General features: G+C 35.3%; 1 protein-coding gene across 2 annotated transcripts in view; it reads left to right on the top strand.

Moving 5' to 3' along the window:
- The first annotated feature begins 1,409 nt into the window (after nt 1–1,409).
- Nucleotides 1,410–27,461, top strand: part of chl1b (cell adhesion molecule L1-like b) — an 82,639-nt gene continuing 56,587 nt past the window's right edge. The window contains exon 1 of one of the 2 annotated variants that reach the window (XM_052559519.1): nt 1,410–1,649. The gene's annotated coding sequence lies outside the window, so the exon portion shown is untranslated. The remainder of the gene's footprint in view (nt 1,650–27,461) is intronic. The other variant, XM_052559528.1, reaches the window with a different exon arrangement.

Raw genomic sequence — 27,461 nt, 5'->3', positions numbered from 1 at the left:
TCACTATAGATTGGTGTAGTGCAAGCACTTTCCTGCCCCTGCAGTAGATGCTTAGATGTGACAGGTGTCCGCCGGCTGACAATAAATCAATTTGGATTTAAGAGAGAACCTACTGAGGAGCAGCAGGCCTCATAAAACGATCCAATTACATTTTGTGCTGGGTGAATCTATGATCTTGTAAGCCTCTCAATTAGATTACATTGGTCCAAATTAGATTAGTTTAGATTTTCGCTGGTCACTTGCTGCCTTTGAGGATATACACCAGAATGAGTTAGGCACTCGTTTACCAGTTTAGCAGGTATGAATTTCCTCTGTTAATTCTGATGTGTTGGCTAAAATAAATAAACTCAACTAAATGGTTTCAAATGGGGTATAACTGACAAAAGCTGTCAACACCAGTGATGGCTAGGAAAACGTATAAGAGGATGGGCCGTGGCTTATAGATACACATTTTAGACATTTATCTATTCTGTATATCTGTATATATATATATATATATATATATATATATATATATATATATATATATATATATATAAAATTATTATTTAACATCAGCATGCCCCCTTTTATGTGTGTGTGTGTGTGTGTGTAAAAAGTGTAATGGTACACAATAATAAAAATTCAGTATGTACCTTGGACTTTTGTTTTAAAGTCACAGTTTAGAAAAAAAACTGTAGATAATCTATAGAAAACCTATAGATATAGATTTCTCTTATTTATTGAAACTGTGGTTGACTAAAAATTTGACTGTCTTTAATAAATTATATTGCATTGACTAATCTAATTATAAAAAAAAAATGCTTCTGCTTCAATTTGTTGTTGAAATATAATCATTTAAAATTCAGCTAGATACAATACATATTCTCATGTTATATTTTCTTTATAAATGCCACTTGGTTCGATATTTTATGTAATGCAAATTAAATTTATCATCTTAATTGTTATTTTGGGGATTTTTTTTCACTGTATTTAACCTTAAAATCATGGTCACTATAGTGCATATTTCCATGACAATGTAGAAATGTTAAGGCACACTAGACATAATCCAGAAGCCACCGATTGTGATGCTGTCAAAGGTGCTGAAAACACAACAGGGACAAAATATTTTTTAAAGTCCTTTCCCATTAACATAACAGTCTTGCTGGTCTTAGCTGGTTTAAACAGGTCTCCCAGCTCGGTCAAAGTGGTCTTCAAGCTCCCAGTCTGAACAGCCCCCCTATTTTTTTTTTATTTTTTTTTTTAAGAAAATCATAAAAGTGTATATATTTATACTTATCAGAACTGTAACACCTGTTTAACACAAAAGTGAGGCAAGAGGAGCATTATACAGTGATTCAGTGTACTATAAAATACCCCTCAGTTTTCTGAGAAATTCATAGTCAATTGGCATATTGTTGGTGAGTAGAGTCACTGTCATTGAGGAAGGGGGTGTGTTAACCCAGGTCACAATGTAGCGAAGTTGTGGAGGGTTTTCTCGGTTGCCATGGATTTGTAAAAGCTATTGACTGCGTTCTGCCTTTCACTGAACGTATTTGTAAGAGAAACGCACCACTGAAGGGAAAGCATCATCGCTCGTGACATTCCGCTGTCGAGCGCTGACTAACAGCTCGAGCTCTGCGCACTTCTCACACCAACTACAGCGAAAGGTAAGCAATTCTTTATTATTATTTTTGGCGAGGAGAGGTTTCATCCTCGACATGTCGTAGGATTCGTGTGTTTTAACACTTTGAAAACCTGTTATGGGATGTATGAGAGTTGTAAAGCGCAACTGACAGGTGGAATCAAACCCGGTTATTTCCTATTCCGACGAGTAGTGTACTTTTTTTTTTTTTTTTTTAACCTAATGTCTGCTTTCACTGATATTAAGGGAGTTTAAATGATGAAGATTTAGAGACAGAACTATGTTTGTTAAGTCTGGCATCGTTTCAGTGTAGGTATGTTATTATATTAACAACCGCATCATGTGTATTAAAGATGCATTTAAGTGGCCACATGCACATAGTATATAGTATTTTTTTTTTTTTTTTTTGCTAAAGATGTTATATTTACAACTCTTTTTTCTCCTGGTTAATAGCATAATAGTGTATCAGTGGCATTTTGCTGCCATGAGACTTAAATGTAGTAAAATCTGTGAATCTGTTATTGATACTTGCTTCCAGTTCTTTCTATGCAGTACATGTAGTACTTTCATTGCACTTGTGGGGCTTTAAGCATATTGTGCTTTTGAAAACATGCCCTTGGTAGCCCTTGACATCCTTACCACCAACATTAGATCTTGAATAGATGCTAATTTTCCTCTACAGGATTGATCTCTCGTGTGTTTGGAGCGCTTGGCTTGCTCTTGGGTTCTCACTGAACCCCAGGCTATATGGTCTTAAAATAAACGTTTCGGATAAAAGGAAAAGGAGCTTTAGAGCAAGCTGGTGAAGTTCCACAGTGTATTTTCTATTCTCCAGTTGAGAAAATCATATTGCAGTGGCATATGGTGAGCTTTTGAAACGAAGAGGCAAAGTCCCATTCTTCCATTGATGGATGTTTTAGGTTTAAATTCATGTTCCATTCGATTATGAAATTGTTTCCAGGTTAATGAAACAATTAATTAATTAATTAATAATGAATTCATTACATTCATATTCCGCTTTTCTAGGCACTCAAAGCGCTTTACATAGACAGGGGGTATCTCCTCATCCACCATCAGTGTGCAGCATCCACCTGGATGATGCGACGGCAGCCATATTGCGCCAGAATGCCCAACACACACCAGCTTATTGGTGGAGAGGAGACAGAGTGATGAAGCCAATCAACAGACATGGGGATTGTTAGGAGGCCATGATGGTCAGAGGCCAATGGGCGAATTTAGCCAGGATGCCGAGGTCATTTTTAATGACCACAGAGAGTCAGGACCTCGGTTTAACGTCTCATCCGAAGGACGTTATAAACAAGTTCTAAAAGAAAATTTATATTACATTATACTATAAAACAATGAGCTTTTTTTGAATGAATAGTCATCAAACCCTAAGCAGGTGGATGCCATTTATATATAGTAATTTCAGGTAAATTTTGATTCAGATGTGACCAAAAGTGAAGATTTGAAGTCTGAGTGGGTAAGTTGAATTCTTTTTCTATTTTTACCAGTTTCAGGATGAATTGCACACCTTTTTTTTTGAACATCATAGGCAGGTATTATTCCTGATGTACTGGTATTTTCAAGAACACAGAAACTAATATGTTGATTGAAAGAACTTATAGGCTGATGTAACATAAAAACCATTGAAGAACCTTTAATTTTAAGAATTTAGTTATAAGAAACCCATTTACATAACATGTAGGCTTTGTGAACTCCGTAAGAACTGTAGGCTCTTTAATGTAAAACATATTGAATGCTGCCCTCAAAGTAGAATTTTGATGTGATTATGAAGCCTTCCCGTTATGAAAATCAGATTCTTTCTAAATCTCTGTCATGACAGCAAGATCAGTTACTCTACTGTAATGAAAACAATTAAAGTCGCATTAGAGACAGACGGCAGCCTTGCGTGCTTTGAGACTTCACGAGTGAATTCGGTAGGATGAATTAGCACGATGATTGGTTTCTTCTTCGGTCCACAGTAAGAGTGTGGAAATGCCAGATAATAAATGAGTTGGATGTTCCTCCACGGAGACAGTGGCTGTGATTTGCTACTAATGAGTGGTAGCAGAGGAATGAACATTGTGCTCATCTGAGCTTGTGAAAACATCATAGATTGCTGGTCTTCTATTAAGCATTTTTTAAATCCTACTTCGAGGAACAATAGGCCTTATTTATTTCAAATTCAAATTTTGCTTATGTATGATATCCAGTAGGGCTGATAATCATTATTATGCAACAGTTAACCTGAGAAAATTGAGTTAGGTCACACATTTGTGTGTTTATTTACTGGGCGATTTAACTGCTAAATTATAAATCATTAGACCTGCGCATAGTTTGAAAGCATTATGATTCGTTATATGAAATATGTATTGCATTAACAAAGTTCAGTGCACTTTATAGCAACAGAGTTCAAGGTTTCAGAGCTCATAAAAAGTTCTAATGAACATTATCAACAATTTGAACCAATGGGTGATGTTTCTTTTTGGATTTGATGACAAATAACTACTATATATTACCATTTAAGCAATTCAAATTTTAATGCAAAGTCAGTTAAATTATTTTATGTTCATAACGTCTTATGTAAGTTTAAACTGGAATTATTTCATGGCATAATGGCCATTTATTTGCCAAATTCTGCCAATTGAGGCCACTGTGAGGAAAGTAGGGCAAATTCCTCTCACCAACAGTCCACAAATAGAACAATGCAGGGCACCACCATTTTTCCATCACCATCAGATGCCTGCCATCCAATAAAATTATTTTCTATGCGTACAGTTTATGTGAGAATCAAGTATTGTCGCTTGTTGAGGAGAGGTGTGCTGTTTTCTAAACATTCAGATTTATGATTTAACCTGGCGGATGATTAATGTTCCTTGATCATTTTCTAGGGACAAGAACACCTTAGCAACTGCATAGGAACCACTCTAGTTTCATGCTAGCGCTCTAGGTCAAGCATCAGAAATCTATGTAGTTCTTTATACTCTTTGAGGATCACTGTAAATCGATGTGTGATAAGACCTTTTTCTTATTCATAATATACTTTTATCTTATTAAAAGGTTTCAAAAAACGTTTTTTTTTTTTTTTTTTGTGGGAGATAACCTCTATTGCGTAGCACAGTGTAGGCTAAATGATTTTCACTGTTGATTCAAACCATCGCAGGCAGATATGAAACTTACAGCGAGGCCTCTCATCTCCATGTGTGATGCCATATTCACTCAGACATACAAATTCAATTGAGGAACACCTGCGCCCTCAGCTAAAAAATATGCTGCATCTCGCTTTTCATTTTCATGCCAGCTTAATGCAGGCGCCAAAGTTTTCTAAAGCAGAACGACACTAAATAAATAAAAAAATGAATGAGGGTGGCATGCCTGAAAAGAAGCGCAGATATGATGTGAATCCATGTGAAAGAGAATGTGAGAGGGAGGAAAAGTTATTAAGAATGAGCTTTTCAGTCTGCTTTACAAATGTAACATTACTGGAAATGTCACAGAGTTGACATTTGCAAACTGGATTTGATTGGAACAAACAGAGCATCAGTTCTAAATAATTTTTCTCAAGGACTAAGTTTATATAATGAGTATATTATTGTTAAGCTAGAACATAGAAAGGATAAACATAGAAAGGATAGTTCAATCAAAAAATTAACGTTCTGTCATTAATTATTTATGCTCCATAATAAACCTGTATGACTTCGAGCATATATTGGATCCCCCCCCCCCACCCCCCCAAAAAAAAAACTCCAAAAATACTCCAAATGACATATGCACACTGATTTTTTTTTTTTTTTTTTTGACACTGTTACATTTATTCCACAGAAATTTGGAAACAGAAACAAAGTTTAAATATGTTTTCCAGTTGTTGTCATTGGTTTGAAATTAGCTGCAATGCATCATCTTGACATTCAAAATATGTATAAGGCATGAATGAAATTTAAGAGAAACAACTTTGTTTATTTATGCAGTATATTTTAAAATCATGTTTAAAAGTCCTTGATGAAAAAAAAAATACAATAATATAAACAGTAAAGACAACATATGATTATATATATATATATATATATATATATATATATATATATATATATATATATATATATATATATATATATATATATATATATATACATATATATATATATATATATATATATATATATATATATATATATATATAATTTTACTAAATAGTATTTTTTTTTTTCATTTTATAATGCCATTACTACACATTTTTTATATTTATAAATTGTGGCAGAATTTATTGTAATTTTTTTTTTTTTTTTTTTTTTGGGAACTATCCCTTTTATAATTAGAACACTTTGAACAATTTAAAGGAACACTCCACTATTTTTGAAAATAGGCTCATATTCCAACTCCCCTATAGTTAGTCTCGCATAGCCACTCCTTCAGACTGAAGGTCTGTAATCTATGGCAGCTTTCAATGGCCAAGACCCGCCCATGAAGCTGTTTGACAGACATGGAATAAAACCAATCACAGTTCGTTTCATTCATCATCATGTTTCGGGGTTCAGAAATGTTGTCACAATAACAGACCATTGTGTAAAACTCTTATTTTAAAGATTATATATTTATTACATTTTATATTTCACATAGACGGTAATGTTTTCTCTTGGTTCTTGGTTCTAAATAAATGCGACTTATTGTCCAGTGCGACTTATATATGTTTTTTCCTCGTCATGACGTATTTTTGGACTGATGCGACTTAGGTATGTCTTATAGTCTGAAAAATACGGTATATATGGTATATATGGTATATATGGTACATATGGTATATATATATATATATATATATATATATATATATATATATATATATATATATATATATATATATATTATCTCACAACTGTTGTAATTATGGCTTTGGTGAATTGTGCTTCTGAGACGGAAGGCTACATCCTAAAATTCAAATGATCAGTACCGATCGTTTTCTTTCTGTTTATTTTCGTAAATTTAAATATGTGCAGTTTTTTTCAGATGTAGCCTTCTGTTTGAGAGATTCCCATAGACAAGCTTTGTTGAACTGAAAAAGACTCTGAATGAGGACTCGATTCCCCTTGATGGAATCGATTCCAACCTTCAACCGACTCTCGATTCTCAACTCCGGCTCTAGTAGCCAGTGCAAATTGATAAACAGAGGTGTGACGTGTATTCTTTTCAGCTCATTAAAAATTAATCTTGCTGCCACGTTCTGGATTAATTGTAAAGGTTTGATAGAACTGGCTGGACGACCTGCTAAGAGAGAGTTGCAATAGTTTATCGCCCTTTCTCAGTCTCACTTGCCTGTTTCTCTCCCTTTCTCTGTTTCACTCGCCTGTTTCTCTCTTTTTTCTATGTGTATGGCTATAGTTCTATAGTATTTTAATGTGTAATTTGGCTAATTCTCTCATCTGTTTGCACTGAAAACGACTCGCGATCATGTTTGCCGCCTGGAATGCACAGGGTTGATTGGATGAGTAGTATCACCTGGGATGGTTTAACTTGCATGCTTTTCCACTACCCCTACCGTAAAGACAACAAAAGCTCTGCCGGATTAAATATAAGCACCCTATCAGGTTTTAAATCATGTAGGTCCATGTCCGTAAGGGACGGCTTCTGGGTCCAGACCCGGACCGCAGTCCGCCTGTTAGTGACCTATGATCTATGCTAAGCTACAGCCAAAGTGCTACCGCCAGACACAGATATTGGCTGAATGGAATCGAAAATAGTAAAACTCAACTGTTAAACTCTAGGGGAGTTGGAAAATGAGCCTATTTTCAAAAATAGTGGAGTGTTCCTTAAGCCTTTGCTTAAGGTTTTTTATTACATTAAATTACAATATAAGCTTTACTTGTCAATTCTGAAGACATTCCTCACAGCGGTAGCACCAATAGAAATTTTTTTCATGATTACTAGCCTGAAGTCTCTGAGAGCCACTTATTTTTTATATTATTCAATTATTTTCTCTGAAGGAGAGGGCAGCGCCTGTGTGTTTGTGTGTAGCCTGTGTATTCTGTGGTTTTGAATGTGGGTGTGAAATTGATCAATTCTGTCTGTTCAGCATTGGGGGAGGGGAATAACGGGTAGCCGTAGTAACGGTGCGGTGATTATAGTGATGGAGATTCTCCCCCAAACCTTATTTAACAGGCTGGTTGTCATTGGAGTTGCTCGGTCACCGTCATCCGTTACACCAAAAGGAGAATTTAAATGATGAGGTAATACTGAAGGACAAACCTGAAAAGGAGGTCAGTCTTATCAGACATGTTCAGGGTTCCCTTTATCCATCCTTTTCCCAAGAGGCAAACAGAAAGCAGCAAGAACACCAGGCCGGTACATTTTGCAAATGCCTAAGGCAGTAGAAAAAACACAGTTTCTGTATGATTCATCTAGCGTTAGATGTTGTTTGATCATTCAGTATTTCTTTGGATCTTGAAGCACTGGATCGTTAACTATTGGAGTTAACAGGTTTTTTTTTTTTTTTTATGATTGTGAAAAAATGCCCTTTGGCTGTTTGTGTATTTGAGGTAATATAATATCTGCTGCACACAGACTATATTTTAGAGAGGCACCATTCTTTTTAGTTTGAAGTCAATATAAAATTATAATCGACCCTGTTTACCTCTCTTTAATGCAAGTTCCTTATTGTGCATCATAATGTAACATACTGTTATCATCATAAAAGCCTATAATCATAATTTTCAATCATAAATGTAACAATTACTTTTCCTTTTTTACATTAATACTAGCCAAAATCCAAATAGAGTGCTGCAGCCATGATGTCAAAACCCGGAAGACTAATTTGCCATAGGTTCCCTCAAGATTTTCGTATGGATTTTTATAATGGGCTGATTCAGTTTATGAATAAATCAAGGTCTCTGGAAAATATAAACTGACAATACTTGGATATTTTGTAAATTACGTACACCTAAACTGAAAATGTAAATATTGAAGCAGTTCTGTTATTTTTTTATGTCTGTTTATAATAATATGTTACTACATAAGAATGTTTGGGTGCGAGTGTGTGCAGTTTATGTCGTACAACAAATCATCCAAGTATTGTCAAGTTATGTTGACCACAGAACTTATTTTGTTCATTAATTTAAAAACCCAAATGAAAATCTCGAAGGAACAGGTGGCAAATTAGGTTTTTATTTTATTTTATTTAGCTATTTTTATGACTGTTTATTTATTTATTCTAATGTGTAATTCCCATTATTCACTAATATCCAGTCAATTCTAGATAAATAAAGTCTCCCTGTATATTTTTTATATGAAGACTTATGCCACGTATGTTTCTTTTAATTTCAACTTTATATCTAGCAATTGTGCTTTTTAACTCGTAATGTAAATATATATCTCACATTAAGAATGTATTACTGATTTCATTTTTTAAATATATTTTTTATATGTTTGATAACCATACCTCTCTCCAGTATAATTTGAATAAAGTAAAAAAAGAAAAGAAAAAAGAGATCCGCCCAGAATGAATAAAGGTAACAAAAAAGGCAGTAGCTTCTTATTAATGTCATACCTTTGCATCCTTATTCATGTGTAACCTTATCAAGTTTGATTATAGGAAGTTAAAAGATCAGCATCTTTTAAAAAAAAAAAAAAACATCACATTGTAAGGGCTGTTAGGCAAAATAACGCAAGCGGCAACATTTCCTGCGGCTGCCCATCCCCCAGCATGCCTGTGGTCAGAGTCTGATTAATGGTCCTATCTCTTTCACAAATCTCCACTTCCACAGATGCACTTTAAATCTTATTCATGAGGCAGCACATATCAGTTAAACAACAGGAGATACGATTCAGAACTTTTCAAGACAGATCTCATGCTGCGCCACAGGGTGCCGCATTAAAAAATCATGCTATAGTATATGTCCCATAACATGGTGTGAAATATAGCATGCTCATGATGTCTACAATATAATGTTGCCTGTGATAGAGATATGAAACGCAAAGCATGTGACACTGATGGAATTTTTACGAGCCATTATTCAAATCAGCAAGGCCCAAACTGTGAAGGAAGCGGATTATATAAATAAAGACAAAAAATAATAAAATGATGAATGAGCTTTTGCCGCTTATGGAATAGCGACATCTTTGTCCCTGGGGTTCTCATAAAGGAGGTTGTGTTTCAGGGTATGGGGAAGCCTGGAAAGGCACTGCAAAGATGGAGTGGAGGGAAAGAAAGGATGCTAGAAAGAAAGGATGAAGGAGGATAGATGTGACAGCCATGGGGATCTAAAAGTTCATGGCAGTGAAAAGGCTCATTGTATCCGGGGACGTGATATGAAACATGCAGAGGTTTGCTTTTGCACCAGTTTGTCCCTCTCGCTGTGTAAACAAGGATGTACCAGTCACAGGACCTGCAAGAAGACCTTTAATGAAGAAACATTTAGCTCTTGCTTTAACAAGCTCCTTTATAAATTTAAATGGACAGTTCACCCCAAAAAGAAAATTCTGTCATATTCATCAAAACCTGTATGGTTTTTTTCTTCTGTATAATACAAATAGAGATGCTTTAAAGTATTATTTTCCCATAATGACACCAGATGAGAACCTGGTTACGACGGCATTTTAGTGCCACGTTGAAAAAAAAAAACTAAATCTAAGATTACGAGATTAAATTCGTAATACATTATTTCGAGAATAAAGACAAAACTACGAGAATAAAGTTTAAATATTACGAGAATAAAGTACAAAGGTTTCGAGAGTAAAGTCAAAATATTACGAGATTAAAGTCGTAATACTACGAGAATAAAGTTGAAATATTTTGAGAATAAAATCAAAATATTTCAAGAATAAAATCAAAATATTACAGGATTAAAGTCAAAATATTATGGAACACATTTTCACATATTTGGAATTTTCCCAAAGAAAACCGTTTAATTTAATGAATTGTTTCACATAAATACAGTGAGCTCATCATTTAAGAGCTTGAAAAACACATTACTGTAAGACACATAATTTGTGTTGCACTTTAAAACTGAGACATTAAAAATCTTATTGCTATTGGGTGGCTGGCGCACTACAAATAAGGAATGCAATGGAAGATATGAAATATTATTTCCAAGCATACTGTCCCTGCAAGTATGACACATGGTATGATTTCTGCTAATAATGTTTTTTTTTTTTTTTTTTTTTTTTTTTTTTTTTTTTAGCGATAAATAAGAGAGCTACAGCACCCCTGAAGGAATATCGATTTTTGTGTGTGAGCTGATGTCAAGATAAAAAGTTGTTCCTGTTCCGTCTGTTAATAAATATCATATTCTTGATATTAAGCTGTTTCCACGAGTCCTTAAATCTGACTCTTCCTCATCCCTGTAAAATGATGTGGCTGCTCTGATGCAACAATATTCAAATCAATTCCAGTGGCCTGCAACTTCTCCCGGTGCTCTCATTCTTAATTCACGTAATCTTTGATTTCTTTTTTTTTTTTTTTTACGTGGACTTCTTTTGTGCACGTCGTCGTAGTTAAGAAATTTCATGTTCATTTATACACTTTATTTTAATGGAAATGCATTATTGTTTTCGTAATTGAAAGGCTCTTTGCTGTCAATCTCCAAAATGAACAAAAAAAGCACCATATAAGCAGTCAATACAATTCAATATCTATAAGTCTTCTAAGTCTAAATAATAGCTTTTTAAGATTTTTTACTTTGTAAACTAAAAAAGTAATTAATGACTGAATCTTGCTTGACAGCTATGCTTACTATTCACTAATCGTTTATGCAGAGAAAGTCATACAGGTGTACAGAATAACACAAGGGTGACTAAATGAAGAAGATTTTTTTTTTAATTAACCCGTTAAGCATGACTGCTAGGATTTAAATCCACAGATCAGCCAAACCTAAGCTAAATAATTTAGCAAGGGCTTGTGGGTCATTAACTTGTTATATTGTTTGAGGTCAACCTTCATGCCAGAGCTAAGGACTTCAGCTTGTCTTGCATCACATTGTAAATCAGTTCTAATGGGTATGAACTCCATATGTGCACACATAAACAAAAACAAGACCAGCAGGTGCAGTCCCCGTGTGAATTAAGCCATTTCTGCCTTCTCGAATGCCCACTTCTATTTGTTTAACATGCGCTATGGTTTTAACAAGCCTCTCTATAAAGTATATCCAACTCAGAAACCATGTCTATCAGAATGACAGAGTGTGAGACCCATACATAACACCCCCATTAGGACCCATTACATTGAAGGTATTTTTTTTGCAAATGCAAAAAAAAAAAAAAAAAGAAAGAAAAAAAAACACTATGCGAATACTGCTAATATATGTGCGTGTCCTGCATAGAGAGAAGATGTTTACTGGCTAAGAGTGGTAAAACGCTATTAGCCGGGCATCAGAAGGTTGATGAACATTGATTAGAAAGAAGCATGGAAGGCATAATAAATAGCTCGCAAAATAAACTTCAGTCTCTCAATGTTCACTTAAACCTTAAAGACACTGTTGCAAAGAAAAGCATCTTAAGGTAATTAGATTCAGCCTTTTATACGTAAAGTGTTGCACAAATCTCAACATATGGCCAAAGTTTGTGTGGAAATGTAATTGGATTCAACCCAACGCTAATCGAATTAGCTAGTTAAATTATCTAAATTACATTTGAATCATTTGGCAAACACTCATTGTAGATGTGAGAAGAACTTCCATCAGTCTTGAAAACATGATTAAACTAAATTGATCCCAGTAAAGTCATAAAAGCATTATCTTGAATTTAAATTAGTGTTTTTAACCAGCCAACCAGAACATTTTGTCGGTATCTAGCTATAGCTAGCTATCGTTCTGTCTGTCTGTTGTTCTGTACATCTATCTACCTGATAAACGTTAAAATCTGAAAGCTAAAAAAAAAAAAAAAAAAAAAAAACCTTTCAAAAAACTTTTTTTTTATGTAAAAAAAGAAGCTTTTTCTAGTTAATAATTGCTGTTATAACAATGTATTTTAATTAAAATTAGTTTATTTTTTTACATTTACTTTGAACTGCAATTCAACATGCTGTTTGAATCCTCAATTCTAATTTATTTCATAATTCAGGAATAGAATCAGCATTTAAAAGATATTCTTTATGTGACAAGTTTCTCAGGAAATTTACTGTGTTCTTCCTTGTTAGAACGCCGATTAATCTCTGACAAAGAGTTTGCAGAAGGATAAGACCATCTTTGTGTCTGTCCTTGGCACTGTGTGCACTTAATCATGCTTAGGGCCAGAAACACAGTGATATTCAAGATCTCAATGTTCACATCCTGCAGGAACAGCAACTGTTGTACAAGAACACTGCCAAACCTATAATTCAACACTGCATTCTGGGACCAAAACACCATGTCCCTTACTGACCCCGCTGAGAGCCCACAGCCCTGTGACCTCATTACAATTTCTTCTGCAGGTCCCGGTGAAATCCCTTAAAACCAAGACAGCTTCCAATTTGTTCGATTTATCTTTGTATTTAGAGGGAAGACAGATGTGCTGTTAGTTCTCATATGGGTGATTGGTCCCTAATTTGGAAAACCTTGGGAAATAAGGAAACTACATCCCATCCCTGTAGCTCAACTGGAGCTTGCTTGATTTTAATACACAAACTGATAAAATATCTATTTTTATGCATTTGATCAAAAGCATGTAACTACACATCTCAAAAGCTTGAACCCTGCTGCAGTTGCATGATTGGAAATGTCATTATTGCAGCAACTCAAGAGGGGATTGATTTAGACTTTATTTGAAGAAATGTAATCACTATGCTTAGTGGCAATTGCTACATGGCAGATTTAGGTACGTAAAGTACCAGAAAACAGAGCATAAGTGATGGTAATTTCAGCTTAATTGTTTTAGATAATTATAGACATGCAGGTACAAAGCATAATCGGATGCAAAATGTTCACATTTTACATAAACTGTACGGCTTCTAACTTTGCAGCAGTGCTTTCATACAATAAAAATAGAGACTGAATGAAGTTGTAAGCAGAAGCAATAGATACGGGTTTATTTTTTATTCATTTTTTATTTATGTAGTGTTGTGTTTGGAAGCACATTTCAATTGTATAGGTAAAAATGGCAATCAATTTTGTATAATAATGTTAAAATTATGAATTCATCTCATGATATTGCCTTATGTTTTTTTGTTATTAATTATGCGGCAGAAATGGCTTCTAGGTTTTGATCTAATGGCATAATGTTGTGCTGCAACTGTGAAAACTTTTAAGGCTGAAGAAACACTGATTAAATTTAAATGACACATTCTGCAGAAGGTGGTAATCTCAAGATACTTCAGACTCTTTTGGCTCAAGAGACGTTAAATGGTAAAAACAGTTCAGAGTTACATTTAAAGTTGTGTATCTTGGGAAACGATCGCCCTACTTCAGAATGAGTTTATATATTTGAACTGTTATCCGACACAATGGCAATGAAATAAGCTTTAATGCTTAAATAAATGCTTAAATGCAGAAAATACGGCATGCTGATCGAGTGCCAGGACTTGTATGTTTTTGTGTTGTTTACCAGTAGGCTAGTAGTAGCTACTCAGCTGTTGTATTCAACCTTAAGTTGCTATATATGTGAACTCCCCTTGTAGTCAGATTTAAATGTGAAAGACCATGTGTGTATGGTGTTTTTAAGAAGCATAGAATACTAATCTGTTTCTTTATCACTCTCAGGCCAAGAGAATGACAAAAAAGATAGCTATAATTGGCGTTCATTATGGACTGTCCTTGACAAAAAAAATTCAAGCAAAGCATCTCACAATTAACCCTAATTAGGGCATACTGATCATTTTTGCCATTCTGCAATTCATCTTCTCTTTTCTTCTAAGCTTTAGCTGTCTATCCATTACTTGTGTCTTGCGCAGGTTTCTGCGCTCTCCTAATTAGCATCTAGCTGGGAAAGGGTGCATGGATGCATTACTGTCAGCGCCGAAGCCCCTCAGAGACCTGCTGTTATATGACTCACCTCAATATGGCTGCCAAAGTGGTTTCACTTCTTTGTCAGTCTTTGTACCGGCTGACATGGATGAGAAGAAACACGAACAAAGCAGTTTTGCACACTTCTTTCCCACTAACGATGTTTGAGGAAGCGGTTATGTTAGCTTTCAACACAGTCTTTTTCTATATGCTTATGTGTCTACATGCATGGAGAGGCTTTGTGTTTGGCTAAATGGGCATGACAGCATAACAATAACCGTTAGCCATTTCGTCAACATCATTTGCATAGATTGTTCAGATAAAAAAAGGTCTTTTGTCACTGACAAGCTTCATTGTAACCGTCGATTTATATTTTAACTATTTATATATTTACAAAATAGTTTTTCTTTTCTTTTTTATTTTACCATAATTAGAAGCCTGTTTCTGTCTGTCGTATGTTTCAAACGTTCAGCAAAGGTTACCTGAACCTCCCTCTTTTAGAAATGTCACTGATCCAGAACTGTCAACAAACCCAGTGGTAAATTGCACGATGCAGGTGTTCTTCCTGCAACCGAGGTCTGTTAAATGCGACCCTTGTGGTGATCTGGCAGAGTGTGGTGGTAATTGGACGACGGGGCTGTCCATCATACAAATGGGGTCAAGAATTAAAAAAAGACCTGCCTACATTTTCACAGGCCATCAGCTATGATTGACATGTTGAGCTCTGCTGTGCAATAATGGCCCCAAGCGGTTTGTATCTGATTCATTACATCCACTAACTGAATCTTTCAAGACGGCTATGTTTGAAGTTGTTTTCACTACTCTTTAATGTATTATTTTCCATTGACTGCAGCTAAGCCGGTTACTATGGGCAACCTGTGTCACATGGGACCCTTGATAGAACTACTAGCGTGTGAGGTGCCTGTGGCGTAAATACACCGTTTCTCCACACATACATGCAGCAGAAAGAAGATGAACATTGTTTCGTCTGGTTGGTACCATGAGAGAGAATTCATGTATTGTTCAATAGTGTTGATAAGATTTGCTTTTAATTTTCAAAGCAGTTTTGGCAATTTAGTGCTATTTTGGAGCAAAAATTATAATTCTTTCATGCTGCTTCTAATCCAAATGACTTTCTTTTTTTCTATGCAACCCTATAGGAAAAAAATTATGCACACAAAAAAAAATATTTTTCAATGTGAGAAAAAAACCCATTTCATGTTTAAACACATATTAAACAAATGTTACATATTGTTTTTATTATTATTATTTATTAAATATAGTAGCAATTTATGAGTAAGAATTTGTCATCCTTCACCAACTCTTTTCCAGGTTGGAAAGGAGCTTTTCAGCTTCTAAAAAAGGATGCAAAATCTCTATAAAATGACTTAAAATCGCTAGTGTTCGTTTTTCTGAAGTCATATGATAAATTTGCCTGATATACTGACTGAAATTTGCATCATTATTCACTGATAATCTTCCCTTCCAGCTGTTGACTACTGTAATCGGATCATTGAGTGATTCAGCAGTACTAACTAAATTAGTCAGGTTTCCTGAAAGAATTGTGCAAACTGTATAAGGAACTTAAGAACTCAGCTCAAGAACTTTGTTCAAGAACTCAAAGAATGATTTGTTCACAAATTAGACATTGACCTTTCTCTCATCAACATACCTATAAGGAGAAATAGGGTAGACGTAAATTATTTTTAGATTTTTTGTTCTTTCCCCTTTTTTTTGTGAGTTTGTGCATCTTTTACATCATTTTTTGAAGTTTGAATTGTCTGGTCCATTTTAATTGCATGGAAAGAGTTAGCTGTTGTTTTCTACAGAGAAAAGAAAGTTCATGAATTTGGGTGACATAGTTTGATTAAATAATGTAAGAATAATGTAAGAATTTTCCCTCATGCAGTCTCCCACAATGGTCAACAACTAATAACAAAGGAATAAAGAAGCAAGGATGGAAGTGGAAGGCGTAAGTAGAGTAAGGGCACATACTCATGTTAATCTCCCGCTGATCCATATCTAATCTCATTACCATCATACATGGCACCATATATAATGTCACTTTTTGTTTAGACAAAAAAAGAAAAACAATCCCGCTCCCATGTCCCCCTCCCTCCACCTGTGGCATTAGAGGCTTTGAGCTTCGGTGTGCTGGCTCATCCATTAAAACTCACATTCCACTAAGTCTTTTAAGCCACCCTTTAAAGAGCACTTGGGCAAGCTCTTCTCCATTCACTCCCAAGTGCTCAGCATTCCTCTCACTTGACATGAACATCCTTTACTGGACCCAAGCAGCCTTTAATTTGAATTGTGTCTTCAAACAGAAGCTACACTGTTTTGGTCTTGTTAGTAACTTTTTCAACCAGCCTAATTTGGAATAGATTCACTTCTAATTGCTTTCCAACAAAGGCATTCTGAAGAACTTTTTGAGTATTCCAATTTGCAACCAAATTAGCAACCAAAAAATCTATTAATTGATGTTACAGTAGTTGACATTTGCAACCCATTTTACTGCAGCAATATGACATAAAAACAAAGAAAGAAAGAAAGAAAGAAAGGACCATCATTTTAGATGTAGATAAAGTTAAAGTAAATTTTGAAGATTTTTAAACTGTAACAATAACAAGAGTTCCATTCAAATAACGCTGTCATTTTGGTAGTGCTGGAAAAAATGCTGGATGGAAACAGTAATATGCATAAAAAATTACAATATTTTTTATATGAAAAACAAATAAATAAAGTAAATCAGCAGACGTGCACAAACCATTATGTGATCACATTTACGAATACATTTCTAGATGTTTATCAGAAAGGTAATTTGAATAATTCACTTAAGGCACAAGTTGATTATAGCATATATATATATTTATGAAATGTGCACAGTAAATATTCAGGTATGGTTAGTAACCTGTTTGTCAAGTGTGAAATCACAGAGTATGTGATTGTGTTCATGATATTCTATTCATAACTACATTATCTGTCTATTAATAATTTAGAAAGTGCTCTATAATGATCAATTATGCACTGACTTAAACATAGTTATTGTATGTGCTGTGGTAGTCAGAATGACTGCAGTATAAATAATATAAAATGGCCTTGTTGCTCTACACTGCTGTGAGTAATTTAGCATTAGCAGTGGAGTCACGTCACCAAATTGCTTTTGTGCTGTGAAGTGTGGATGACATAGAGTGAGCTTAACCAAACCTAGCAGTGAATGCTAACAACAGACTTCACCTTCACTAGACCGCTGAACGCAAATATCATCCATTTGCAGAGCGAAACCAGAGTTTTTGAGATACAACAGCTTTAGCAGATTAGCATAGCCACACCTAGCACATCAGTGTAAAGACCTAGTGTTAAGGTTATCGCTCCATGCATTACTAGCATGACTGTAGCCATTTTAACCTCCACTTCACATTTTATCATAAACACAGTTTCTCTGGGAATAAAGCTAAAGGAGATGTGGCAATGCAAATGGATTTGTCTCAAATCTACTAGTGATTCAGAACGAAGTAAAAAAGGAGTGTGTCAAAAAGGGCAATATGTTTTTTTCCCCCCCATGTTTTTATATAGTGAACGTAAATATTTGTCCACTTGGTCTTGTCCACCCTGCACAGACCGTGAGGGGGAATGATAACGTTTTGAAAGAGCCATGTCTACCTGCCGTTATCAATGGAAGACAGCTGGTGTGAGGAGATATGCTGGGAATTCATAAAGGTCCCAAGCTTGGCAAGATGATTGCTCTCCACACTGCCTGAAATGAAACTCCTCCTCATATTATTTTATATAGAAATGTATTAAAGGATCTGTAAAGGAAATGGAATTTGAGAATGCAGCTGGCAAGATCATATCTTTAGATAAAATGGGGAAAATTACTAATTCTGAGAACAGATGTTAACAATACAATGGTAGTACTTGATTCATTCTTGCTTCTAAAGAGCTTCCACCATTTTTTTTTACATTAAAACTATTATTTATTATATTATGATATAATATTACATTTAATATTTATATTCTACTTTTTTATCTTAAGGCCTCGATCCAATATTTACATTTTAATCACCTTGATAAATATGTGGAAATGGAAGATGCAGTTGTTGTTTTTTTATATATATATATTAGGGGTGTCCCCGACTAAGGATTTTCATAGTCGAATCGGAAAATTTGAATCTTGCCGATATTCAACTAATAGTCAAATCATATGTTTGGGGGTGGGGCAAAATACATTAACAAGATTTTATAGCAAGTTTTTAATCAATGGGATTCAACTCATAATTCATATAGAATATGCTTCGTTATTTATACAACATAACGTTAATATTAAAACTTGTAGGCTATTTTCAAAAAGGGCCTGAACGTACATGAACATATCTGTGGGGCTCTGAATGCGAACTCCTTTTGTGGACGCGTTCTTCACAAAACAATGTGCAGAAACACAGCAGCTAAACTCTAAAAATTCACAGCGTTTTAGTATAATGATCTTCTCATTATAATAGTATGTACATAACAGTCCCAGTCATAGTTATTAATATTCTGCAATGTAGTTTGACCTGCTCGCGCTGAGATATCACCATAAGTACTACAATGAAGCGCTTGACTCAAAACCAAATGCATCTTATATCAGTTAAATAATATATCCACAATGTATACACCGGCTCAAATGTTTTGAAATTACTTTGAACCCTACCTGTTCGAAAAAAATCCAGTCTTTGCCTGTGTCAGTTCGAGTATTGGTAAAGTTTTAAATCCCTGCCGCCCAAGATGCTTCTCTGTCGGTCACGGATTATGGAAAGTGAAACAAATCTATAGTGGTTGGATTTATTCACACACTTTAAAATATTAATTTGATGCTTGTTTCTTTACAGATTCTTACAGCTTTATCATAATAGGTTGTATATTAACTTATTGGGAGAAAAACGGTAGTTCTATGTGAAATCAGACATTTGAGCTCCCCCATATAGTCAAAATGGCATAATCAATAACACCCTGCGAATATTAGACTGTTAGATTGGTAGTCGAATCAGGCTCCTCGAATCAAAGCATCGATTTGTTGACTATTCGGGGTCACTGCCATCTGCTAATGTAGCAATATTACACAATTGTATTTAAAGATTCATGCAATCCAATGGAACCTGTTTCATATAGTGACTCATTTTGATCTTCAGAATAATTGTATTTTGCCCATTGTCATTACAAAAAAACGAACAAAAAAAAAACAGCCAGATTCAGTAGATCTCTGTGTCAGGTAATTGGTTAAACATTGAATGAGTGAACAATTAACTGGTCTGATCAATTCTCTTTCACAAAATGAGAAAAAATACTTAATCATGTGAAGTGCACCAGTGACCAGAGGCATGAAATCTGTCTAATGTGGCACAAATACTCGAGGCCAATCAATACAAGCTGAACATGCAAAGACGAAAAAGACAGGCAGGGAAAACGCACCCAATGCGTGCAGCATCACATACATTCAGGGACAGTTTCCTGTTTCCCTGCATGCTTAAAGCTTGAATTAAGACAGGCAGCACAATCAGCAACCTTGCTCGCCAGGAGTGGGGGGATGCAATCCCAGGGCTACCACGAAGTGGAAACTCTACAGCCATCATCATTAAAACACCACCAAAGGCCCAGAGACTATAATGCGTCCTTTCTGCAAGCGCTGCAGTTTTATCTGGCTCATTTGAGACTGAGGAGACCATAGCACTATGAATTATCGGCTATGGGATGCTCCTTCCCGCTAGCTCTTGGTGGTATCCAGGAACAACGGCAGAAGGAAGCATGCCATCCTTCTGCAACAGTTTTCTGCCCTTTCTTTTCAACCCTACCACCCGTCAGCCATCTAATAGGGGGTTTTAGTCTTCATTTATCTTCATTTAGGTTGGAGAGAGGGGATGGTTTTGTTTGCTGTTCGAAATATTACGCGTTTAGAGAAGGGAGGAGGGGTGGCCAATGTAGGCAGTGTTTGATTGGGGGTAGGGTGCTTTCAAGAGACTCCTAGACTCGCTTTTCCCCAAGACTCCTAATTACTCTGAAACATTCTTCCATCGTCTCATAGTCAGTGCTGACAACAGTTCAGAATTAAAGATCCTGGATGCCCACAAATGGTATTAACATGTTGATACAATAATGCTATGTGCATTTATCATGCTGTCGACAATGCTATTGAAAATGGAGTCAGTGAAATAAGATGACAATACACATTAATCAACTCCATTTACCAACTATATACACTGTATATATATATATATATATATATATATATATATATATATATATATATATATATATATATATATATATATATACTATTTTTTTAATCTTTTCTATTGTATTTGCATACGTTTCCTTGCAGTTGCTCATTGCAAACCGTAGTCTCAAAGATCCTACCAAGTTTGTATTGGTTTATTTGACCATAAAACAATATTTCAGTGGTCCCCAGTTCTACCCTCCCCCATCCAATTGAACCCCACACAATCAATGAGAGTTTGATTTAACACTTGCAGCTCCAGAAGCCATGAGGGAGCTTTGGCCTTTCCTGTGCTTAGCAATGCCATTGATTGATATTCCTAGTTGAGCCGCTGCTGTCTGGTACTGCTGATTGATTCAAGCAGCTATAGTGCACAGAGTGTGTATGATATTGAGAGTGTATTTCAAGTTGAGGCATACTCTTAAACAAATTAAATGTGCTCATATGGATCTCTTGCTTGGTATAAAATGTATTGGAGTAACTCTTTATGTCGGCCCACTTCGATCTTACCATGGATTCCTCATCAAATGCTTAAATAAGGGACACAGCAGTGTTCAAGTGAACAGTTCCACTTGCATACATTCCTTTGGCTATTTCCTGTCTTGGCTTGTAATCAATAAGCTATGTATCATTGCCTAGATGGACCCTGTTCCTTTAAAACCCTCTCAGATTAAGTAGTGAAAACTGTTTGAAACTGTTTAGATTTGTTAAGTAAAGTGCACATGAGGTGATGGAAAGCAATGCAAATTTACATTTCAATTTTTTTTTTTTTTTTTTTTTTTTATCTTTGAAACAACTTGAATTGACTTAAGAAGCAATATTACACGAGATAACAGACTCATTTAAAGATATCTTCTTGCATCTTTATTATGAGTTTTCTCTTACTGTACTGGCAGACTTTTTCACCTTGCGTATAAACAAGTAAAAAGTAGAGAATCTACTATTATGGAGCAGTAAAAAAAATAAAATAATATATACTATATACGAAAACATCTTATCGTCTTTTGCCTCTGAAGTAAAGGTATATATTTTAAGGATTTTTAGATAGGTATACTGCAAAGCAAGTAAAAAAAAGTTTGTTTTATTAAAAGTTTAGCCTCTAAAAATTGTTTACCAGTAGAAGTAGGCTGATTTTTCACATTCCTTGTAAGTGTTATTGAAGGTAACCTTTTTGAAAGGGGGATTTATGAATATTAAAGCAAGAACTATAAAATATTACACGTTTGATAATTAAAAAATAAGTGGTTTGGTTAAAATACAGGAAAAGCACAAGAAATACAAAATTACATAGAAAAAAATATTAGAAACCATTCTGTGTATAATGAAAACAGTACACAGAATGTGGTGATACGTATCGTATTGACAAATTAGTTTAATAAGTTGGATCTGTACTGTATACCACAGTTTGCAAGACTTTTAGTTTCCCACTACTAAAGAGATTACAATTTTATGCTAATCAGTGAACCAAATAAATGCGCACTTCAAATGAACTGTGATGATTTGCATCTATCAAACTAATACTTTTACAGCCACTTTAAAGTAGTGGTCAAAACCACCTCAAAATGATGTACAGTATACATTACTGCATGCTATAATGATTGAAAAGTAAGTCTGTGTCTGTGCCTGAAAGGTTTAACTGAAGCTATGAGACATCAATTATGATTAGCCTGTGGCTGCTCATTGTCACTAATCAATTTTTTATTTATTTTCTTTTTTCTAATCAACAAGCAGCTTTGCCATGCAGAACGAGGCCTTCGCTCCTTTGATTCGTGACCCCTCATTTTGTGTGATCGTACCAGAGACATAATGCCTTTCTGTGGTTTCGCTTCATTGGTGCTTCTGTCTTGTACCAACAAAGGGTCATTGCTCATTTGTCCCTGTCCTTTCTCTGTGTTGTCTCTCGTTTCTCATATCGTTCTTCTTCAGGACATATGTTTGGCTGAAAAATGCATAATCCTGTTATGGACTGGCCAACTGTCCGGGGTGTTTCCCTGCCTTTGGCCGAGATTCTAGAATAGGATCCAGGAATCATGTGACCCTACAAAGAAGATGCAGTATAGAGAATAGATATGGATTGATGGACAATGTCTGTCTGGAGGATTTAAAATAATATATATATATATAGATATATATATAATTGGTCATGATTTCATGTCTTCAAAGCCTTGCATAGATAGATAGATAGATAGATAGATAGATAGATAGATAGATAGATAGATAGATAGATAGATAGATAGATAGATAGATAGATAGATAGATAGATAGATAGATAGATAGATAGATTTGTAACAACATGAGACAAAATATCTTTTTAAAATGCAGCATGAGACAAAATATATTTTTAAAATGCAACAAGGATTTGGCCATGCTGTACTTTACCAACATGCTGACTAAAACAGAACAAACTGTGCTCGAAAAAGATGTCACCTTAAGGGTAAATCCCTATTTTCTTTTATTTCATACACCTGTCACATTTGATGGGTGAACAGCTGGGTTTGGGAGATATTAAAACCTGAATGCAGCATCCTCCAAAGAGAGATTTCCCGTCTATCCTTTAAATGGCTCAGCTCTGGCACAATAAATCTGCTAGACCTCTGTATCACTCTGTAATCTTCTTATCTAAAGGGCATGGGCCCTACCCTGTCAGCAGTAAAAGATAGACCATTTCCAGAATCATGTGACTCCTCTCGAAGTTTTTTTGGATTAGTCAATAACTAGTCTGCAACCAATCAATTGTATCTCTCCCGTTAACCTCATTTTAGATCTGAGATCATGATGCGACTCAAAGCATCCTCACAAATGTAAATGCAGGTAGATCCTCTAACCTTTCATGCCACTATCACTTTGGCTACAAGAGTATGACATACATTATGCATGTTTTGGGGGTAAAACAACAAAGCAGATTTGCTGACTTGAACTTCTGAGTGTTGCCGGATGAAAGCTGTGGGCGATATAGGGTGTGACGTGCCGCTCAACTGAACAAACTGTCCCGCTGTGTAACACAGCATGGCTTTGCATCCCAGGTCAATAGCCACCATTATTACTGCCAAAAGCTGTCAGATTGGATGTTGGCCTTGTCTCTTTCAGAGCTTCTAAAAGACATCGGGATCAAATCCATTAAAAACTACACTGTGGTGGGGCATGTTTTATTCGGTGTGAAAGTGGAATATAATGGGGAAGTGTACCATGTCATCTGAGTGGATGAGTATATTCATCAGCATGGAAATGACATCATGTGTGACTTTCTGCCTGTGCCTTTTCAAGCTTGATATACTGATTTTAGTGTTATTGTAAAATGCGAAGTTCAGATTTGTTCAGTTCTTACAGTGTTCTGATTGTTTTGTATATATATATATATATATATATATATATATATATATATATATATATATATATATATATATATATATATATATATATATATATATACATATATACACGTATTTTTCTGACTATAAGTCGCACTTGAGTATAAGTCGCATCAGTCCAAAAATACGTCATGAGGAAAAAAACATATAACTATAAGTTGCATTTATTTAGACCCAAGCACCAAGAGTAAACATTACCGTCTACAGCCGCGAGAGGGCGCTCTAAAACATTTTTTTTTTTTTTTTATTACTAATTTGTGTATGTTTTAGGGTGGCGCTTATTGAGGGTAATTTTTTTAGGGGAAATGTTAACCTCTCACCCCCTCAATTGTTTCTTGATTGGTGATATTAACAAAGTTTTTGTTCATTGATAAAATGTTAAATGTTTCTGATGTCAGAGATGAGGGGCAGTTGTGGCCTAATGATTCAGACTTGTAACCTGAAGATCCTGGGTTTGAGTCTCAGTACCAGCAGGGATTTTGGGTGGGGGTATTGAATGACCAGCACTTCTTCCACCCTCAATACCATGACTGAGGTGCCCTTGAGAAAGACACCGAACCTAGCAATGGCTGTCCACTGCTCCAGGTGTGTGTTCACTGTTTGTTTGAGTTGTGTTCACTACTCACTGCTCTATGAGTGCACTTGGATGGGTTAAATGCAGAGCACAAATTCTGAGTACAGGTTACCATATCTGCAACATGTCACAACAATGGCAGAACAATATTAACTACTTCATTACGAGTCTTTGTTCCTAGGTCCGTGAACTGGGACTCAAACTCAGGACACCTGAAGTGCAGCGGCGCTATATATCAGTGTGCAGCCCACAATGCTATCAGTGCCAATGTATTTTAACATTTTAAGACTAACAACACTCTTCTGTTTTCTCGTTTTTTAACATAATTCACAGTTTACTAATGGCTTTGAATAATTATTATGTACTTTTATTGTCATTAAGACTATATTAAGAATTTAAACTTTGAAGAGCACACCATAAACGTAGTCCATTCTCAGCTAAATTTGGTTTAAAAAAAAAAAAAAAAATCCTAACCTTTTTTTCTTCTTAAAAATGTCATGTTCAATTCAACGTACTGCATAGCTTGCAATTTGTTTGTTATCATTCATGAAAGTTACTAGTGATTAAATATTGAACATTTTTCTATAATAAAGTTTTTTTTTCATTATAAGAAGCATTATATTATTATTTTATTATTGTTTAAAGGGTACGTAACATGCACAGTTTGACCTAATCTCATGTTAGTCTTGAGTACCTATAGAGTAGTACTGCGTCCTTCATATCTCAAAAAAGTCTTTAGTTTTATCATATTTATAAAAGAAAATAAAGCTTTCCAATTCTGTCCGGAAAAAGCAGAGCTCCTGGAGGCGTGCCGTCACTGAAATGACGAGAACACACAAATGCACTTGCTACACTCCGTTGCTCTCCCGGAAAAACAAACAGCATCCACTGTTCATGTAACGCTGGATTCTATGGGAAGCTGAACACGGTAAACTTTCCCTCACATCCAAAAACACACTTATTTGGAGACATTCTCAAATCCTATGCAGCGCTGCCGACAATTTCCCAATGAAGTGCGTTGATGTGCACACTCTCGCTCTCCTCTGGTCAACGTGTGCGCGGGCGCGCTTTTCCGAGATAAATGCTCATATAAGGAGCTCCACCATCATCTAAGTCATTAGATCCATGATCGAAAAAAAAACAGCCGAAACTTGTACCAACCCGGAAGTAAGATTTTCAGAACAGAAATTCTCTGTCATTCGTCCAAATTATTATTATTTTTTTTTACTTTGGTCATGTTTAGCATGAGAATCCAACTCTTTAACAGTGTGAACAACTCTGAATACACGAAACACCACTGTTGCCAACCTTTAATGTTGGCACAGTAGTCTCTTTTTAAAAAGATTTAATTTTGTACGTTTATTTATTTTCTATTTTTTTTAGTATACACAAAATACATTTTTATGTATCATGTTATGCCTTGATTCTTGATCAAGTGTGTTAATGCGAATGTAAAACTTTCATAATTCCTTCTAACCTATCCTAAACATGTCAAAGACAATGTACTTCCCGTAGCTTTCTGCACTAACAAGCACTTTAACTAGCATTAAAGTGGATTTCAAAATACTGCCACCTTGTGAACCTCAAAGCTATTTCTATGAAGGGCAAGATGAAAAGACCTGACATTTGCATTCATATAAACAGCCAGGAAGTGTTTGTCCTTTTCGATTGCGATTTTCCCCTTATAATTTTAAGATAAAGCCCCCGTTTCTAGGACACGTCAAGCGACCTGCCAGAGAACGTAATTGACTGATGAACTAATGGGGGGAAAGCAGGGGGAAAAACCACACTGCCCGATTTACTGCCTGACTTTAAAAGTATCACAGAGGCAAATGTACATTAATTCTCAGACTTATCATTCTCACAATCCTGACTTCTGAATATGAGCAAGAATCTATAAGCCATCTTAGACTTAAGAGAGTCTTTCACTGAGGCACAGGAAGAACAAATACTTTCATTCAGCGCCTTCCAAAATGCAAATTCCCCTGGCTCTTAACATCTTTTCTCTTTTTTTTTATTGGGGTTCCCATGTCACAATATGGCCTCAGTGGGTCTTGCGTGTGGTGCCTAAGTCCTGTGGTAAACATGAATGTGTTTTCAGGGTGAAAACAAGACTGTTGGTTTCCTGTGGTGGTGAGAGGTCTGGTGACATTCTTCACTTGGACAGAGCTGAACTTTTATTCATACTACAGCAGATAAAAGTAACTTTTTGTTGTTTTTTGAATTGATGCATTTATTATTTATTACATTTAACTTCAATGAATGTTTGTTAATGTGGCAGTACATGGTTTGAGTAAAATAGGGGATCAAGTTTTGGAATAATATGTCCAAGGATTGAAACCAAAATCATTTATGAAACAGAAACTTCATTGTGGAACTGAACAATACCTGGTGGCTTAGTCACACTCTTAGTTCATTGTCTCTGACTTTTGAAAACCTTGTCAGGTGAAGTGCTTTGCACGCTTGATGAGAGAACATTCAGTCACGAAATGGGAAGTTAAAGTAATTATGTCCTTATCTGGGACTCTTCAATCCAAGACTTCCTCTCAAATGAAAGGCAGATGTGACTCTTGCTCATTTTTGCTGCCCCAGATTCACTTTTGCCCCTTCCAGCTCTTCATTGAAATGAGCTTAGTAAGTTTTTACATAACTTGATATTCTAAGTGCTAAATGCAAGAGCAAAATCTAATTTTCTATATTATAAAATATTGGAACCCTGATAGTAGACTTCAAAGCTATCCGT

This window comes from Carassius gibelio, chromosome B6 (assembly GCF_023724105.1).
Source record: "Carassius gibelio isolate Cgi1373 ecotype wild population from Czech Republic chromosome B6, carGib1.2-hapl.c, whole genome shotgun sequence".
Classification (NCBI taxonomy): Eukaryota; Metazoa; Chordata; class Actinopteri; order Cypriniformes; family Cyprinidae; genus Carassius; species Carassius gibelio.
This window is presented reverse-complemented; position numbering and strand designations above follow the sequence as displayed.